Genomic DNA, 21,231 nt, shown 5'->3' with positions numbered 1-21,231 from the left:
CTTTATCACTAAACATATGAGGCATCTTCTTTAGTCATTTCTGCTCTGGATGCCAAGGCTTTTATTCTGAAAAGTTTCATAGTTTAACAATAGTAGCACTTAAAAAAAAAAAAAAAATTCCAAAGGGTCTAGGAATGGAGCTTCAGATTAAGATCTGATTAAAAAAAAATCAAGGTGACACTTTGGGTGTAAAACTGGAACTGAAAAGGCAGAGCAAAATAAAATTATGGAAATCATGGAGTTTGGTAATTACTCTATGAGTCCAATAGCTGGTATTAGAAATAAATAAAATTATATAAATAAAATTCTATGTGCACAGAGCAGGAAAGCCTGTGAAGTACAAAGAGTAAAAATGTAGTAAGTCTTCAAGAAGCCACTCCTCCTCCCTCCCTCTCTACGTGTGCACACAACCCGAATGGATTTAGGTTCTTGTAGTTGGCCCGTCCCCAGCTCCTGTTCACTACTCATGCACGGAAACTGCTACTACTAAGGCTTCCTTAAGATTTGTTAAAAGACCGTCAACTCAACAATAGTCCGCTGAAGCTTTTTCCCAGAAACAATGAGAAAGAACACTAGGGGAAAAATCTTTTTACACTAACTTCTGTATTACTAATAAATTTCCCTACGTGCAAGTATTTCCAGAAATGTGTGAACAGAGAAAGGTTAGCCAGTAATTGAGGGTAGAACCACATTGTTCAGTTAGACTATATTTAATAGTATTTTCACACTTATTATTGAAACATAGGAATTTTAGAGAATCGCTGTTAAGGATACAGCACATAACCTATTTTCTACTTAAAATAGCTTCCAGAGAGGTCAGATTTAGGAACGATGCAAATTTTTCACGTCAGTTTTATTTTTAATTTATTTTTTTAGCCTTAGCATTTAGTGCCTTGACCAAAATAAAACAGGTGCCAATAAATGGCTGTTAAACACATGCTAATTCACTATTTTACCAAATGCCTTGGTTTCTAGTATTTCCCTGAACCTGACATATATATTCCTCCACACTCAATGAGGTGTTTTTTTTTTTTTTTTTTAATTTTTTAGTAACATATAATGTATTATTAGCCCCAGGGGTACAGGTCTGTGAATCACCAGGTTTACACACTTCACAACACTCACCATAGCACATACCTTCCCCAATGTCCATAACCCCACCACCCTCTCCCGACCCCCACCACCAGGCAACCCTCTTTTGTCAGATTAAGAGTCTCTTATGGTTTGTCTTCTTCCCGATCCCATCTTGTTTCATTTATTCTTTTTCTACCCCCAAAACCTCCCAAGTTGCCTCTCAACTTCCTCATATCAGGGAGATCATACATATAGTAATTGTCTTTCTCTGATTGACTTATTTTGCTAAGCATAATACCTTCTAGTTCCATCTATATCATTGCAAATGGCAAGATTTCATTTCTTTTGATGGCTGCATAGTATTCCATTGGATATATATACCACTTCTTCTTTATCCATTCATCTGTTGATGGACATCTAGGTTCTTTCCATAGTTTCGCTATTGTGGACATTGCTGCTATAGACATTCGGGTGCACATGCCCTTTTGGATCACTACATTTGTATCTTTAGGGTAAATACCCAGTAGTGCGATTGCTGGGTCATAGGGTAGCTCTATTTTCAACTTTTTGAAGAACCTCCATGCTGTTTTCCAGAGTGGTTGCACCGGCTTGCATTCCCACCAACAGTGTAGGAGGGTTCCCCTTTCTCCGCATAAAGCAATCTACACATTTAATGCAATCCCTATCAAAATCTCATCAATTTTTTTCAAAGAAATGGAACAAATAATCCTAAAATTTATGCGGAATCAATGAGGCTTGATCCAAAGTTAAAAATGTTAGCTGGATCCAAACTATTTTGTTTATAGATCAAAAGAAGTTGATCCTGTTTAAATGGGTGTTTTTAAATCACCAGCAAATGCTACAGTGTCTAAACCATAGTAAGCCACCAATACCTGTCTCTAGGATGATGACTGAATGAACGATTGAATAAATGGATATAAACGTACTCCATGTTGCTCATTTAGGCTTTACTGCCCTGTGCATATGCTGGAAATTTCCTCTGATTAAGTCTCAAAACTTAGTAGTCTATTTTCAAGGGGAAATGGGAGAGTATTGTAGGAAAAAAGAAAATGAAATGCTAAGTGGGAAGACATTTTGAGGTAGAGGCTCTCTTCCATTCTGGATGAGAGAACTCTGGTAGATCTGTTATCTCACCCATGAGGGCATTAACAATGTCTCCTCATAGTAGATGCAAAAGTATAAACTGAGAAGAAGAATTTTCAATTGGAAACACTCAGCAATGAACTCATAATTGAGCAAATGCATACGGTCCCCAATTCTTTCACTGTCAGAGAGAAGTGTCATGGTGAACCAGTACCTACAACTACTAATAAAAGAGGAGTCATAGCCATGTAATGAGGGTTAGGTTTGCTCTATCTAAAACTTACATGGAACCAGAAAATGCAATTGAAATATTGCCAAATATGGACTATGTCTTATATACAGATAGCCAGGCTGTTCTACTGTCAGTCAAAACTGGGTTTTTAAAATAATTCATCCCCCAGAATTAACCCATACTCTTTAACCCAACCTCCCATGAAACTTTTACCAAGGCTGGGTTTGGATTCTGGACCACACAAGTATGGGAATGCACCAAATCATTCAAGAATGAACCCCTTGGAATCCTGCAACATTACTACTCACACCAGCCACAAAGTCAGATGCTCAATCAAATCCAGGAGGCTAGTTCTATTTCCACAATGAGGAACTGATTATCTAACTAGGCAAGAGTATACCGACCGTTCTTTAACAGTTCATTCACGGTATGTCAGAAAGCTAGCTTATCAAGCAGAGTAATTTTAATGAACATAAATTGCAGTGATCCCAAATAGAGCTCCGTCTGACTTTCTCATTTTTACTGTACTGCTAATTCCATTATTGTTCTCATTTAGGATTTCCTTTATCTATTATGGAATATTGACAAGTAATCTATTCCATGCTTATGCTACAAATTGAATATAAAATTTCCCAGAGATGAATTTAAGTCCTAGGCTTGATAGGATATATTTGAACACTACAAGTTCTAGGGCTTTTTTTCTTCTCCATTTTTTAAAAGCTTTCAACACCAGTGAAAGTACACCGGTCTTATGAGTGATTTGAACACACAAAGCAGATGTCTCAGAGTTGGTAGATTTGTTTTGTGATTATTAAAATTTCCCCAGCAAGGTGCAACCTCCACTTCCAAATTCTAACTCCGCCATTTCATTTCTGACATATGAGGAGATGCACTTTTTGTTCAAACAAGCAAACACAACCCCAAAGAGAAAAAGCAAAAATATGTGGCAGCGGGTCCAGATTCTGGGACTCGAACTATAAAAATTATTTTTTTTCTCTACAGTTAAATTGCTTGCCTACTTGATAAAACTTGAAAGAGAACATCATTAGCATAACAGCAGCAAAATCTATTCTTGTCTTAATTTCTGCCACACAGCTTTGGCATTAGAGACTGTGATGTCAGGAAATCATGAAAGGATGTGTCAAGTTCAAAAAAAAAAAAAGAAAAAAGTTCAAGGAAGTTCATAGTTTCACAAAAACACGGGGAGAATTTTTCAGTCTCCAGTGTGAAGAGATTGAAGAAGTTGATAGCATTGCCCGGACATTTGCTTTCTTTGTGTTCTCGCTCATCAGGTGTAGAAGCGGAATCCTCTTCCTTCTCAACAACCTCATATTAGACTTCCATCTCTGCTTGGTCGTTTTGGACGCATGCCCCAACTGGGCACTGCATGAGAAATGTCTCCAATGGAGCATACATGAGCTACAATGTAATTAGGACTTGACTTATGCTTGACCTCATTTATTATACATGGTGACTTCGCTTACATTGTTACAAGTTTTCTCTTTACCCACTCACCCCTCTCTGCTTCAGCAAGGCAGAACACTCAGCTTTCTCAATTCCTCTTTGTATGGTAAACCTAACCTTGAGCCAACATCTTCAACAAATATAATTACGAAAGAATCTAGTTTCTCCTTCTTATCCTTATAAGTCATTCCTCTGTATATCTTTATATTTTTTAAAAATTTTTATCAAAATCTTCACATGAAATTACAAGTACTATGTATTTAGTTAAAACCTGTTAAGATTTGGAACTCTTCCAATATATTTACAAAATAAGATGAAAGTAAAAAAAAAATATATGTATATATATATATATATATATATATATATATACACACACACATATATATATATATAGTTAAACAGCCACACAGAAAGTAGAATATAAAGAATGACAGACAAAGTCTGTAAGCCTGTGCTCTGATAAAATATTTTCTTTTCATTTGGGATCAAATAGGCTACAAATATGCATATTACTTGCATACTATTACATAAATCCCTCGATTGCAATGTTATAAATATATTCATTAAATATACGTTTGATTATTTATACTTCACCTACTTAAAAATATTTGAGGCAATTATATGAAACTATAATAGCAAGGTTTAAATATAATATTGCCTTTATATTAAAGTGTGAAAATATTAAAATATATTCATAGTCATATGCATATTCTGAAACATTATTTGCATATTTAATGTATTATCCGTGTGGTGCTTTCTCTCTGTCTCTGAGACTTGACATCTGTATGAGTTTCTGTAATTTTGGAATGTATTTTTTATTATCTTAGTGATTGTTATTTTATGAGACCATCAGGATTTTGTCTCTCCTCCTTTCTTATTCTTCTTCCTATTATCGCCTGGGTGGGGAGGGGGTGTTGAAATGTATAATGAAATATCATCTTTCCCTTATTAGGACTGCTTTTGGAGTTTCTAGATTGTCAATATTTTGTTGACTTAGCCAAGGCACTGTAGTTATCACTTGGCTGGTATTTGATATGATTTGGCTTTCAACCATTGTTTGGTTGGTTGTTTGTTTAAGTACTGATTTTAGGGAAGGCTTCCTTTTCTTTTTGTCCTTACTTACTTTTCTATCCAGTTCTCAAAGTTGACAATTCCTCATTTGTAATTTGTGTTTTGCTACTTTCGTTTCTTCTTTTGTGTGCATACCTAACTAGACAGGGACAATGCCAAACTCTTATAAATTCAAAACACTATAGCCTTAGTCAAAACTTAAGGCAAGTTAGTATTCAGTCTTTAAATACTTCAATTAAAATAAGTCAATGATTTCGACCCAATGAAATACAGTAAAGAGAAACCCTGCTACCTTGCAACTCCTCATTTTAAAAATATAGACACAGATGTCACATTTGGTTAATGTTCAGTATGTTTTCAGAATAATTTCACCTGAAAAGCATTGCTCAGACTCTCATTTCCTATGCAGGACGATCCTGTGTGGCAGACAGGGTTACCGTGAGCAAGGACCCCCCAGCTACATTGATCCGTTGTATTCCACTTGGTTGCTCTGTGTCTGTAGGAACCAAGTCTCTCTAACTACTCAAAGTTGCACTTGGTCAACTTTCTCACCCTGCATTGTTTTTTACATTATAATCCAACATGACATTGAAAAATAGTCTCTCTTTTTTTGCGTTTGTGCCTGAATAAAATACTTTAAAATTATATAAGAAAACTGGCCCACTAGTTAAGTCTGCTAACAACTGTCCCTACACACTCGGATTTTCCCACATATTGACTATAGGAGCCATTTTCACCCTTTGCTACTCCAGTTGGCAAAAAATAGCATGCAAACTGAGTTAGAGGGCTGTCAAGCACTATAGGTTCCCATGCCTTATGTCATCTACTGCTACTGGATGTGGGTATGTGAACTGAAAAAAAAAAAAAAAAAAGTAAATATGATTGATCTTCTCTCATAATGACAGAATTCGGGGCACCTGGGTGGCTCAGTGGGCTAAAGCCTCTGCCTTCGGCTCGGGTCATGATCCCAGCGTCCTGGGATCGAGCCCCGCATCGGGCTCTCTGCTCGACGGGGAGCCAGCTTCCTCCTCTCTCTCTGCCTGCCTCTCTGCCTACTTGTGATCTCTGTCAAATAAATAAATAAAATCTTTAAAAAAAAAGAAAAATAATGACAGAATTCATGTAAGTGGAATAGTACAGGTAATATCTACTAATTAAAATGACTTTCTCAATTGAAGTTTTGTGTTGCAAAAGAATATCCTAAATGCATCTCTTCTTCTAATGCTTAGCAGGGGACGGAGGGTTGGAGGGGGTTTGTGACGACACAGGTACTTGGCAATTAGATTTGATGTAAACATTTAAGTGAAACTTCAGATCTGCCACCTTTGTCAAGGTTGCATAGTTACACATCGCTCCTCAATTCTTAAGAGTCCTTAGCTCTAAGAAATATCATTCATGGTTAGTAAACAAGAAAATATAACTGCCTAAGCAGGTTTCATGATAGCTTGGCCGAGCCAAAACAAATAGATTACAGAACTTTAAAAAAATTCAAATCCATTCTATAAATCAAGAATGGTCACAGTCACCTTCCGTAATTGCATGCTCTGATACGGGATTAATAAATATGAATCTCAATGACCTTGTATATAAATACCCCCCAATAGCCCCTCTCCTTTTATAATAGGGACTGAGTAGGAACTCTGAGATGTGAGGCACATGAATTTTTTGCTGACCTGCATTCCTGCCTTAGCTGGATATAATAGAGACCTCAGAAGTCCTTCGAGCGCAGAGCAAGATGACCTCTCTAGAGACCTCCACCTTCCCAGCAGCGATCAGACGAATACCCCAGAACTCTGTCCCCTCTTTGATAGGCCCCTAACTCGCCTTTCCTTCACATCACTCACAGGCTTGGCCCTAGCAAGTGACTGAGAACAAGGGGGCTCATGTCATTCTGCCCTATGCTGTTCATTAGACTGTCACCAAACAAAGCCCTGGTCATCTGGTTTAATTCCCTTTGGTGAACGCCATCTCTTACCAACCCCCAATTCTGAAACTGCCTGTGAGTCCTCTGAATTCATAGTATGTCACTAACGAAACACCTGCACTCTCATCTTCTCCGAGCATTCTTGTCACTCTCTTGCTCTTCCCTGTAGACACAATTTCCTTTGCAGTTCTGTTGCGTTTTAGTGTGGGTTCCCTTTGGCCCCCACATACCTACATATCACTTGGTTTCTCAGGGAGCTGGTTATCTTTTTTGTTCATTTGACTCTTCCAAATCATTCTGCCTTCTTCCTTCCTGAAAAATGTCAGAGTAGACTCATGGCACCCAAATTCCATCTCTACACTTGATTGGGGATCATCCACCAACATTTGGGTCACTCTCCCTCTATAGGTGAATGTCTAGCTTCTGGTATCACTAGACACCCTCCCCAACACCGTTTTTTCCATAACTCCATATGGCTGTTATAGCCACAGAGCTGGTGTGTTCCCTCATCTATAGTGAACTTCCAGAGCCCTCGATCCCATCCCCTTCTCTGTTTCTCAAAGGCTTGCTCCAGCACTTTCTCTCCCATCACTTCTTCAGTATCAAGGGTCCTTTATTTATGTTTTCCTTTCCATAACTCCATTTCCATTGTCACTTGACTTCCCTCCAGTCATTGCCCCATTTCTGTCCTTCTCCTAAGGATAAAACTTCTTGGAAAAGTTGTCTAGCCTAATTCTTTGTGATTTTTCTCTTTTTATTCCCCCTCTAAGTCTTGATTTTAAGGAACAAATGTCTTGGGAAAGAGATACATCTTGAGGCAATAAACAGGATTCCATCTGACTTCATAGACTACTTATCAATCTCATAGAAGCAGCTTGTACAGATACTTCAGAAAAAGGTTGGTTTCAGGATCATTATAAAATAACTCTCCAATCAACAATTCTACTGAAACTGCTTTCCTGATGGTCACCAGTGACCCCTCACCTCACTAAAATCCATGGTGAATAATCTATCCTTTCCTTACTTGACCTATCATCTTTTGACCATTGGTCTTTCTTCTTTGAATCATTTTCTTGACTGGATTTCCAGGACACCATAACTTTCCTGCCTTTCTTTCCACTTTTCTGGTCTCTTTCTCTTGTTCTGTTTTGTTCTTTCTCCACACCTTCCTATTCTCAAGGGTTGGAATCCCCCAGTGCTCACTATGAAGATCCCTTCTGATTTCTCTCTATTCTTAGGTATCTCATTCATTTTCAGATTTTACACAACATCTAGGGCATACGGGCAGGAAGAACAATGAGTCTTGCTCTTTAAAATATTGTAGAATTGTGTTTGGGCACATTTCCATCCCGTCTTTCCCTTATCTTCTATAATGACTATTCGAACATTCATGTTCCTGATAGACAAGAGTTTTATTTTATCCATTATCCTCAGCAAGGTGCACCACCAGGCTTATCTTCCTCGATCACTCCCAGATGTTGTTATTTTCAATTCCCTCTCTCCTTCAGAATACATAACCTGAATTACTGGAAGAGACTTTTGATATAGCACCCCTCGCCTTTAAACTGTTGGGGAGATGAAGGTGTAAGACAGTTCAAACTCTCAGTCAGCTGGGATGCATTTCCAGGCCTCTTTGTTCCCCAACCCATTCTTATTCTTCTGCACTATGTTGAGGGAGCCTCAAGCTATTGTACTCTTAGACAGAGGATGAATTATCTAATATATTAATATATATGAAAATAAGCTAAAGTGTTTGAGATTGAATTGATGAATTCTGCTTTCAGCAAAATTGTTCCAGGAGCTCTGCTCCTTTACCATGAATGCCCCTCTATCAGTTTCCTACGGTTGCTGTAACAAATTATCATGACCTTAAATATATATTTATTCTCTTATAATTCTGGATGCCAGAAATCTGAAACTAGTCTCCCTGGGCTAGATCAAGGTGTTTTAGGGCCATCCTCCCTCCAGGGGCTACAGGAAAATTTATTTCTTGACTCTTCCAGCTTCTAGTGGTGGTTCCTGGCATTCCTTGGCCTGTAGCCACATCACTCTGACCTGTGCCTCCAAGATCATATTGCCTTTTCCTGTGTGTGCTTGTAAAATCTCCTTTTGCCTCCCTCTCATAAAGATATCTATGATTGTATTTAGGGTCCACTTGGAAAATCAGTGATAATCTTCCCATCGCAAGGTCCTTAATTTAATCATACCTGCAAAGTCTATCTATCCCATATAAGGTAATATTCACGGATTTCGGTCCAGGTGTTAGGATGTGGATATCTTTTGGGAACCCCTTATTCAGGCTCTCATGTCCCGTAATCTCTTATACAAAGGCCAAGAACTACCTGCAAATGCTATAAATTATGTGAAAAGAAAACTTAACTTATTAAGTAATCAGCCACCTTTGCCATAGTTTCATTTATTTCAAACTTTGGATTGCTAAGTCTCTATGATTTATATCATCTATGCTTTGTTTTGCTTATATATAATTCAAATTATAATTCATTAATGAGGAAAGAAGAAATGTGTAAAACCTACAACTTTGAAATATACATTTGTTGTTTTTCTATTTTGTATGTATGGCTTCTTTTTCATAAGCATCAGAGCACAATTCTAAAAGTTTAATGAAAATGGACAAATACCATTACACTATTTCAACTCTACGGTCTTGTATGAAAAATAATTTGCACAGTATTTTCAATTCCGTTATTACAATTTTTGCCACAAGAATGAGGTGTCAGATTTTTATTGTCTGATATATATTGAGAATTAGAATTGCTTGCCCTACCACCCTGACCTTTATCCACAGTCTGCATTTTGATTGGTTAACCTTTCTACTTCTTCTTCCTATTTATAGCTTTACTAAACTAAGAGGAACAGGTGAAATGTCCAGTCAGTAAATAGAAAGAATAGCAGAAGGTCAAGCTGAGAGAGAAAATGGCTAAATTTCACATGGGATGTGTAACATTCCAATGCCAGGACCTCATTCTCAAGTAAAAAATTTAAATAAGAATGTAAAATAGCATAACTGAACCCATTCTCTAAAAATGAACAAAAGAAATGTGGCACATTTAGCCCATTCTACATAGTGTTGCAATTTCCTGAACTTCCATGGAAATATCCTTGAAAGATTTCTTGAGGTCACAAAGTCAGTTTTCATTATCACTAAAATGATGCATACATATATTTGTATCTTAAGCCCTGTGTAAGGAAAGCTATTTCAGATCTGTCATCTCTCTTGGTTGATACAAAATCACAGATTGATTATGACTTCCTCCAGCTCTTTCCTGACAGAATGTGTTCTGATGACTCTAGGAGAAAACTACAGTTCACAACTAATAAAGACTTAACCATTTTATTCCAAATACCTAGATAACTGTACTTTTTTTTTTCACACTTTCTTTTGAACTTGATATTTTATTTCACTTACAAGAACACATCCAGCAAGGGTAATCCAGACGTGCTACTTTTTTTTTTACATTAGTATTCTTACTATATTTATAATTAGAAGAAGAGTGCCAAAGTATTACCTAAGTTTAGAATAAACTATCTTTTGAAAATTGGACACTAATGAAATATTTACTTTAAAACTAAATCTAAATTTGCTTTAGATTTTAAAATATAGCAATTAAGATTATGATTTTATATGTATATTTCAATAAATAAAAAATTCTTCTAACAGATTTCCTTATAAATGTTGCTTTAAATGCAATTTTAAAAGAGTGAATTACACAGATCAATTAACAAATAGTAAAGATTCCTTAAGATTTCTTCTACACCTTGATTCAGTATGCCTGACACTTTTGTCCAAGGGAAGTTACTAGAGTATAAACTAATTATGTCCTTAAGTTTTCCAATGCTTTCCCAAAACATAGACATATCTCTCTTTGAAGAATTTCTATGGTCTGAAAAATACGTACATAGCAAAAATATTAAAGCATAAACATATTTTGCCTTGCCACAGTTTAACTCTCAACATCCTAGCATAATAGAGCTTTTATGTACCAAAAATGATCCTTTTACAGGTAAAGAAATTTATCTCAGAGATTAGTCCCACAACTGGATAAGTATCTTCCATCAATTCAAAGACAACTAAGATAGCAAAATAAAGTTTGAAACAGAAAAGGAAAAAACAGTGCTTCTTTCCATTACTGATACTATACATAAATTAAAATTTTTATTCTATCAAGATAAATTTTATCAACACTTTGGCTCAAAACACAAAATAATCTCTAGCATTTGGTATGCCATATATCCAGAATAGTATATAGTAGCAATATGGATATGCTATATATTTTCATGATAAAATATATTATATATCTCATATGATACATACAGTGTATCATATATCTCCTGAGAGATACAGACATAGTTAGTTGGAGGGATGTGGGCGTGAGAGACTGAACAAATACTTCTGTTGTTTTTATTTATTGTATCATATTGTTTTAAAGATATTTTAAATCTACCGGGAATAATCCGCTAGAATAAGCAGAGGTTGAACGTAAAGAGAAAGAAGACAATTAGAGTAGAAATTTCTTTAGAGTAGAAAAGGGTTTATAACTGAAGCATAAGAGGAGAGTCTGGCCATGAACTGAGGGCATCATAAAGGATGGGGAGGATTTGTATGGAAGTTTGGAAGACTGACTTTTTTCATTAAAAGCATGAGTAATGAAAGCTTATTGAAGAAACATAAGTAAAGGTGGACAGACCTGATAAAAATAGAAGAGTCCATGAGAACAGCATTCTAAAGACATAAAGCAAAATCAGAACGAGGCATCACTCAATATTTGACACGTAAGCTAGGAGGAAAGCATGATGTAGTTAGGGAATGCGACAATGGCTCTAGATCTCTGGGCGGTGGAGTGACTACAGACAATGACAGAACTCTGGGCATGGACTGAGATGATGGTACCTATTTTGTGCTAAGTTACCTTTCTGACTGTCCAACATTCTGCCATAGAAGTAGTGACTCTTGCCTAAAACCTAAAATTTCAAATTTTATGATTAAAATTTATTTTTTTATTTTTATTTTTAAAAAAGATTTTATTGATTTATTTGTCAGAGAGATAGAGAGAGTACAGGCAGGCAGAGAGGCAGGCAGAGGCAGAGGGAGAAGCAGGCTCTCCACGGAGCAAGGAGCCTGACTCGATCCCAGGACACCAGGATCATGGCCTGAGCCGAAGGCAGCCACTTAACTGACTGAGCCACCCAGGTGCCCCTATGATTACAATTTATCTCATGATATATTAGTGCTCAATGGACAATGACCTATGTATTTTAAGGTATGAAGAGCTAGTGAAAACAGAAAAATAAAGACTGGTTTTTATTAAAGAATACATATGTACTGCACTCTAAAAATAAACAAGTGAATGAAAAACAAAGATAGGAAAAAAAAAATGTAAGAAAGAACTAGTGAACTGAATTCTCCAGTCTATCTTTCACAAAAAGGAGCTGGTTACTGGAGAAAAAAGAGATTTTTAGTTGTAAGGTTCTGATATTTAGAACTAGAAGTAATTTGACCTCCTAATCAACAAATACAAGATTATTCTGGGCAAAATGCCATCACATATTATTAGTTTTCCTTTTTTTTTTTTTTTTTAACTAACATTATAGTTTAAATAGTATCCTAACATTTGTTTTAACATACTAGTGTGCCCTTAGTTACAGAATTCTAGCAAGACCAATGAAAAAAGTAATAATAATGAAACAAAACTTCAAAAGTACATTTGAAATTCTTAAGCCTTTATTTCACACAAATCAGAGCCTGAAACATGATTTGAACGATACATTTTCTGAGTACACTTGAAATACAACTGGGGCGCCTGGGTGGCTCAGTCAGTTAAGTGTTCAACTCTTGGTTTTGGCTCAGGTCATGATCTCAGGGTCATGACATTGAGTCCCATGTTGGGTCTTGTGCTCAGCACAGAGTCTGCTCACTCTCTCTCTACTCCCCCACCCCCATTTCCACATGTTCTCTCCCTAAAATAAATAAAATTTAAAAAAGAAATATTATCAAATTACTAATCCTTGATCTCTATAAATATATTAGAACAATCTAATATAAAGTGGGAAAACATACTCAAATTTACATCGATATTATTTAATTTTTTTATATAGAAATATGGTCAGTATAAACCATAGACATTTTTCTAAGATCTAGAAACTTAAGTTTTAGAAAGTTCTACATTTGATTGATTGTTGATTGATTGTTGATTGTTGACAGCTATGTTAGTCATGGAGCCAACATGATTACTACAGTAAGTTGGCATCACGCGTCCGTTGACTGATATAAAGTTGTATCACTATCATTTGCTCTGGTCTAACTTCCAAACAGCACAGTCCCAAGTAGGAGAGCACAACAATATTGACACAACATAGCCTCACTATGCTTAGACTGTCTTACTCAGGACAGAAATTTCAGACTGTGGAAGGGATTATTGATAAATTCATAGTTTATATTATTAAGGAATACAAACCAGACTAATAAAGTAAAGCTGTAATGAAGGAACTGTTTCCTTAAATTGGGTGAATAAAATACTTCAAGAGCTTTATATACATATGTAGATTTTAAATTCTATAGTTTCTCAGAATATAGCAAGACCACATCAAGATTGCTAACCAAATAATAAATATGAATCCTCAGTTGGCCAATGAGTTAAATAAACTGTTTTGTAACTCTTGTTCCCAACTACTTACAGATAATGCTTATTTTTAAAAAAATCAGTATTCTATACTTTCAGGTAAGACATAACTTACTTCCTAAATCCCAAACTCTGACTGACATTGATAAAGAATTTAAAGCAATCAAAATGGAAATAATTTAACATAAGAATAGAAAACTTATAAATACATCATATGATATGTAAATATAAATAAGCAAATAGATAGTAGAACACTATCATAAAGGAAAATGAGATAGGGAAAAAAAAAAAAAAAAAAACAGGTATGAGTTTAGTACCTAAAACTACAAGCCCTAATGCCTTTTCCTGTTACTCTGAGGAAGTTAAAACTTTGGCTCAAGTCTTCATAAGTGTCAAGAGGAGAGGAAATCACAGAACGTTGCTGGGGCTGAGGTATCAACAAAACCAAAAGCAGACCATTGTTTGGGAGTAGAACCTGCACTCTGGGAATGAGACTCAGGAGTACTTCCTTTCCTACCCAGTTTTTCTCCAGTGAAAACTAAAGTAATACCTGAAAACTAAAGTTGTCCTGAAAACTAAAGTAATACCTGAATCTATGTTTTGTTGATGACATGCTCTATATTGACCTGTCCTGAGTGCTTGATACACAGAACCTTATTTTGATCCTTATAACCTCTTGTAAGTAATAATTTAAAGAATTTATACCACTCAACACCAAAAATCAATCAATCAATCAATCCAATTAAAAAACAGACAGATGAACCTAATAGACATTTTTCCAAAGAAGACACAGAGACAGTCAACAGAGTTATGCAAGGCTGCTTATTATCACTAATCTTTAGGGAACTGAGATATCATCTCACTCTAGTCCGGAATGGCTAGTATCAAAAGGACAGCAAATAACAAGTGTTGACAAAGATGTGGAGAAAAGGAAACTTTTGGGCCCTGTTGGTGGGAATGCAAACTGGTGCAGCCACTATAGAAAACAGTATGGGGATTCCTTAAAAAAATCAAAAACAGAATACCACATAACCCAGTAATTCCACTTCTAGATATTGACCAATAACAATGAAAAAAGCACTGATTCAAAAAGATACATGCACCCCTATGTTCACTGCAGCATCATTGACAACATCCAAGATACGAAAGCAACCTAGGTATCAACAGATGAACGGTAAAGATACGGCATATATACACAAAGGAATAGTACTCAGCCATAAAAAGAATTGTCATTCCAAACAACATGGATGGATCTAGAGGCTATGATGGTAAGAAACATAGGTCAGACAGAGAAAGACAAGTGTTATATAATTCCATAATTATATACTAAAACTAGAATCTAGAAAAAAGGAAAAAACCAAAACCAAAACAAGCAAAAAGAGATGGACGTATAACTGCAGAGAACAAAGTAGTGCTTGCCAGAGGTAAGGGGTTGGGGGATGGGCAAAACAGGTGAAGGGGATTAAGAGTTACTAACTTTCAGTTATAAAAACAAATAAAGTCACACAGATGAAAAGTAACACATAAGGAATATAGTCAATGATATTATAATAAATTTGTATAGTGACAGGTGGTGATTATACTTACTGTGGGAGGTACTATGTAACATATGCAATTATAGAATTACTGTTGTACACCTGAAAGTAATATAATCGCATGCCAACTCTACTTCAATAAAAATAGTAATTAGTATTAATAAGAATAAGAAAGTGATATGAGGATCAAAGGGTTTACTTAACTTTACCAATTTGTATAATTTTAGAAATTAACACATGCAAGATTAAAAACCAGGTATGTCTGACTCCAATCCTCTATTCTTAACCAGCATCTACATAATAAATATTGAATTCATTTTTATTGAATTATTTCTTATAAATACACATGAAACATTTGTTTCACACCAAGGCATAATTCACAGTGTTTGGAGAGTGGAGAGTAGGAAATGACACAGAATTATGAGATCCAGCTATGTGATTGTCAAGAATAATCTCTTCATCTTTTTGTTTTATTTGTGTGTTTTTAATTGGAAGGAAGGGATATGTATAAACATATTTTTTTTGTTTTGTTTTGTGGTGGTGTTTTTGGTTTTGTTTTTTAACCCCCCTCTTTCAGCAGGTGGATTTCATTAAGAGATAACATTCCTTAAGCAGTATATGGGATAAGGCTGATTGATGCTGTCAGTTAAAATCAGATCCATGTGCCTGCCCAGGCAGCGGACACCACTCATGAAAACTGAGAACACCGTCAAGGACAGAGTCTGAAGACAAAGACAGAGTCTGAAGACACGGCCAAGCTTCCTCACGCCATGCTGCCCCCCACCCCCCCAGTCTCTGGGCAGCTGCCTCACCTACTTTGGCTTCCATTCCCTTCCATCAGCAGAGTCTTCCTTTCCTCCTGCTTCACTAGAAGAATTTCCTTTTTTTGACCCAATGACCAAGCTCCAGGATAGTCCTAGTTCTGATTTTTCATTTTACCACCTTTTGAACAGACACATTTCTAGTTCAGCCCACCTCGATGAAAAACAGTTTCTGCCTTATCCTAGCCAATAATTCTGCCTGCTTCTATGACCTACAAGGGTACATTCCACTAAGTGACTAATAGTATAAAATCCCCTAATTCAAACAGCTGAAGCATTTATATTCTGTTCTTTTAAATAATAAAAGTTTTTAAACCCCCCCATGAAACAAAACAAAACAAAAATGAAAATCCACAAAACAAGACAAAAAAAAAAAAAACCCTAGTAAAGTTACAAATGAGCCATTTCAACTCAGCAGTACATTCAGGGGAAAATAATATTGGTTTCAATTTAAAGTTGTACTTCAGATTAATGCCTATAAAATCAAATTCGTCCAATTCTCACAAATTCTGAATCTAATTAATTTCCACACCTGAAGTTGTCATTTTTTAGAAATGATCATAGTTGCTTAATATACTATAAATAAGGTGAGCAAACACAGGCAACAGAAATTTGCCTATGTACATATAGTAGCTTATTTTTTTTCTAAATTCATATCCTGGGTAAAATTTTAGGTAACAGCATCTAGTCAAAATCTATCTTTGCCATTCTCCCTCTTCATGTTTTAGAAATCCCTCAGGATTTTCTTTTCTTTTTTATTTATTTGATTGACAGAGATCACAAGTAGGCAGACAGAGGGGGAAGAAGGCTCCCCGCTGAGCAGAGAGCCTGATGCGGGGCTCGATCCCAGGACCCTGAGATCATGACCTGAGCCGAAGGTAGAGGCTTAACCCACTGAGCCACCCAGGCGCCACCTCCCCTTAGGATTTTCAATAGCTAATAGAAGGCACTCTTCATCCTCATTTTATCTCCTACATGAAGTCTCCTATCACCCCAAATTTTTGTCATTCTTCCATCACAATTTGGCTATCCTCGGTTTCATTCCATGAGGATCATTTATACATGAAGTGACAGTGGAAAATAAAGTTGCACAAGGTAAGTTATTTGTACGGGATAGCGGAATAATTTATTGCACCTGCTAGGTGCACACTCAGAACACACTGATGTGGTCATTAGGAAGGTCAAATACTTGTATTTCTTCTAAAGATATTGCTAAAGAAGATATTTTTTTGGTTAGAAAGGCCTCTAAGTAACTGTCCTGTTTCTCAAGTTCTTTTTAAACATAAAAGTTGATCCCTCAAGATATCTTAATGAATACAATTATGAATAAAATATGTTGTTTTTCATTTTCATTGAATGAAATGTGTATTATAGACACACAAATGACCATATTAGTTACTTCAGCTAATGTAATATTTATAGGCAGAGAAGTTAAACCCCATTCCTTAAAGGTAACTACCTGGAACACAGTAATGTTATTTTAGAAACTGGCCTGATCTTTACACACGCAGGGTATCAACATTTATGGATCTTATAGGTCTTTAGAGATTCTGAGAAGAAAATCCAATGCCCCAGCATTTTGGAGCACAATGACAAAGGACAGTAATATTTTGCTTATTCTATCCATATCGCGTCTAAGGTCAGCACGAGCCAGTGGGTTGATCAAAACATGCAGTTCAAGGTACTTGTTCTTTAAATTCTCAATCAGCAGAAAGTTAAGAGTGCACCCTCGCCAGTACGATCTCGCAAGTTTATTCCGTGACAACTGTCCTCAAGCAAGCGAGGCAGACATGACTAATGGACGTAAATAAGTATTATTCATTTCATCTCATTTTGAGAGCGGTCACAAGGGCGCATATGGATGTACCAAATGAATAAATTCTATGGAAAGTGAAAAATATTGGGTGGAATTTAAACCATGAGAGCCTGAGTCTATTTGGAAAAAGTCACATGGATGCTAAAGGACCCAGGCTGGAGAAAACAGGGAGGCTGAGGGCGGGCAGCTGCAGGCGTGTATGCCCTGACCCGCTGGGGGAGAGCCGGAACCGTGGCAAACAGCTGATAGCTAGTCACTTAATTTAAGTGTCCCTATTGCAGGCAGGGACAGGTGGGAAGGGTTTTGAATGCAAAGCGAAAGACAAAACTTTATTTTGTGGGATCCGTGTGCACTGAAAGGATTGCGAGGGAAAAAAGAACAAAAAAAGAAGTACGATGAAAACAATGCCTCTGCCTTCAGCTCAGGTCATGATCCCAGGGTCCTGGGATCGAGCCCCGCATCGGGCTCTCTGTTCAGCGGGGAGCCTGCTTCTCCTTCTCCTTCTGCCTGCCTCTCTGCCTACTTGTGATCTGTCAAATAAGTAAATAAAATCTTAAAAACAACAAAACAAAACAAAACAAAAAAGCAATGCCTTAGATGAATCTGCAAGGAAGAAGGAAAGTATGTAGTCAAGGAGACCAATCATGAAGCTATTTTTGACAGAGGAGAATGGAGATTCATTTTACAATGTCAAAGTTGAATAGGCAAACGCACTGATAAACTTCTGGGGGACAGAATGAAGTACAGACTTGTTTTGTATGGGTGTGGATGTCGGGGTGGGGGAGGTGTTTGTGTTTGCAGTGCTAGACAAGTAAGCAAATGCAAACAGCTTCTAGACAGTAAATAACATCATGGGGAGGGTCCTGTGAAAAACAGGTGGGTTCCCCAGCTACAAATTAACTCACTTCTTCACAGCTCCCTTTCCTCCCCTGGAGTTCCAAGTGATTTTCCCCCATGAATATCTCATCTGCAAATAACGCTAAAGGAAGATCAAATAATCTGTTTATAGTCACCCTTCTATCAGGTGTGAAACATCCTTGAACCTACAGACCACCTGTAATGAACTCGGGTTGTGTATAATTAGAATAGAGAGCAAATTGGCTTTTCCCTGCGCAACCAGAGTATATTTCCCTCAGAAATTAAAGATTCCACCACTTAGAAACATGATTATTAAAAGCAGATATTTCAGATTTTCTCTCTCATACATTCAAAGAGGTCAGAGATGGCAGACTGTATTTTACATAGCGAGCCCTGGAAATGGCAATCTAGTAAGATTCTGTTATCCCAAATGTGATCATCTTTTAGTGAGAACTGACATCAGTAGGTTTTATTAATCAATTTAAAGATAGAAATTGAGATGCTGAAGAAGCATTAAGAAAATAAGATATGTTGAGAAAATTGTCTTGCTCTACAGTGGCCCCTTTGACCTATTACCATAAGCTTTTTGTCAGTTCTGTAAGAGGCAGGTACTTTTTAGTTATGCTCCTCAGTGATGGAAAAGAAAAAAAAAAAATCCTTCGAATATAAACTTGAGGATTTAGAACTTTCTCATTCTATTAAAATTCAGATGTTATTCATCAGGCTGACTGATTATGGACTAAGAATATAATTAAGTCTCTCTATTTCTAAAAGTTTTAGAAGGCTATACATGTTAAATGCATTTAGTTGTGTATTTGCTTTTGTGATTCAAAATAGCATTTTTTCACCAGCGCTTTGAGAATCTAGAACAGCTTTGTCAGATGGGGCTTTTGGCAACAGACGTGCTGTCCAATAGGGCAGCTTCTCACCACATTGGGTGCTTGAGCACTTGAAATGTGGTGAGTATAACTGGGGAACAAAATTTATGGATTCATTTAATTTTAATGAATTTGAACTTTAATAGTCATATGAGGCTAGTGGCTACTGTATTGGACAGTATGTCAAGGAGAGAAAACAGTCCGTAGTCATTATAGCCACCTGGTTCTGTCTGGGTTCTGAGCTGGACGCCCTACTCACACCTGGTGCTTCCTAGGAACTAAGAAGACTCCAGTACCCTAAATCAGACAACATCCTTGTGTTCCTGCAACTCTTTATCTTAGCATTAGCTTTTCTTCTCCCGCAACCCACTCACGGGCTTCCCAGTCAATAATCATCCTGTAGATTTCCTTCCTCAAGCAGGACAGTAACCTCAAATAAACAACCCGGTCTCCACTGTTCAGAGTGGGAGTTTTCCAGGCTCTCGTTCGACCCACAAAGCCACCACCTTTGAAAAGTCAGCCATCATTTATTTCTTGCGATGACTGCTACAATTTCCCAACTGGTTTTCCTATTTCCATTTCTGCTGTCCCCTTTCCAGCTCTCCTAGTCCTTCTTCAAAAAATGCTGCTCTATTGATATTTCCAAAATACAACTCCAGTGTCCCTTACTGTTGTAAAATCCAGTAGAGCGACCTTTTATTTCCTGGGAGACATTCCGATGAAATGTAAACCTCTCGTACAGTCACGGATGTAATTTTATGCTCTAGTTCCCTCATTTCCTGGCACTTGGCAACTTTTATTCTGTGTTCCCTGAGCATGTGTACTCTCCGATCACTCTGATCTTACTATCTACTGTATATATAGCCTTTCTTCCTACAGAGCCGGGAATGATTCTTATAGTCTCCTCATCCTTACCCCCTACCCCCTGCCCAAACCCCACACTTTGGAACACACACACACACACACCACCACCACCACCACCACTACCACCACCACCACCACTACCACCACCACCTCCTCTTAGCTGGACACAACTACTGTGCTTCTAGAACTACCTTCTCCAGAAAAAAACTGCTTTAGGCCTCCAGGATGACCTGGACCCTTATCTCCTGACTTCCCAATAATTGTATCGTGATTCTTATCAGAGTTCCCACCACAGTGAATTAAATTTGTTAAATTTTCGTAATTTCTCCAGGAGCCTGTGGGCAACTAGTAGACAGGAACTTAATCTTTCCTCCCTAAACCACCAGTGTCTGAGATCACACATCCAGCTACCCAAGAGTTCTTCAATGCATGGATGAACAAGATTGAAGATTTAGAGATAAAATCCTTTAGAAGAATCCAAAGAGAAATAAAAGTCTATGTGTGTATTCAAATCTTCTCATTTAAGGATCCTCAGAAAATATGATTTTGCTCATACGTGTGTGTATAATACATACTTATGCACTTGTATAAATACATATTTTCATTTACACATATCCGTATTTACGTTTTATTGTTTCTAGAAAGTATGTAGACGTGACTTAAAGATAAAAAATATTAGAACATCTATGGAAAAGAGAGTTTGAACCAATCGGGTTGTTATCACATTATAAAATATGCGGTTCTTCTGCTAATGATGGCCACTTGGTTATAAGGAAGTGGACACGCTCCACGTCTCACGTATGAAGACATTTTCTTTGTCCCTAATCCTCTTTATTTTACACGGTAAGAAGGAGAAATAGTTTTGAGTCATTTCAACAGTCATTTTATACCACATTTAGGCTATCACAAAGCTAGTACCAGTTAATGCTTTCTAAGGATCCAGAGAACGTTT

The sequence above is a fragment of the Martes martes genome, assembly GCF_963455335.1.
Source record: "Martes martes genome assembly, chromosome: 2".
Lineage (NCBI taxonomy): Eukaryota > Metazoa > Chordata > Mammalia > Carnivora > Mustelidae > Martes > Martes martes.
Note: the sequence above shows the minus strand (reverse complement) of the source record.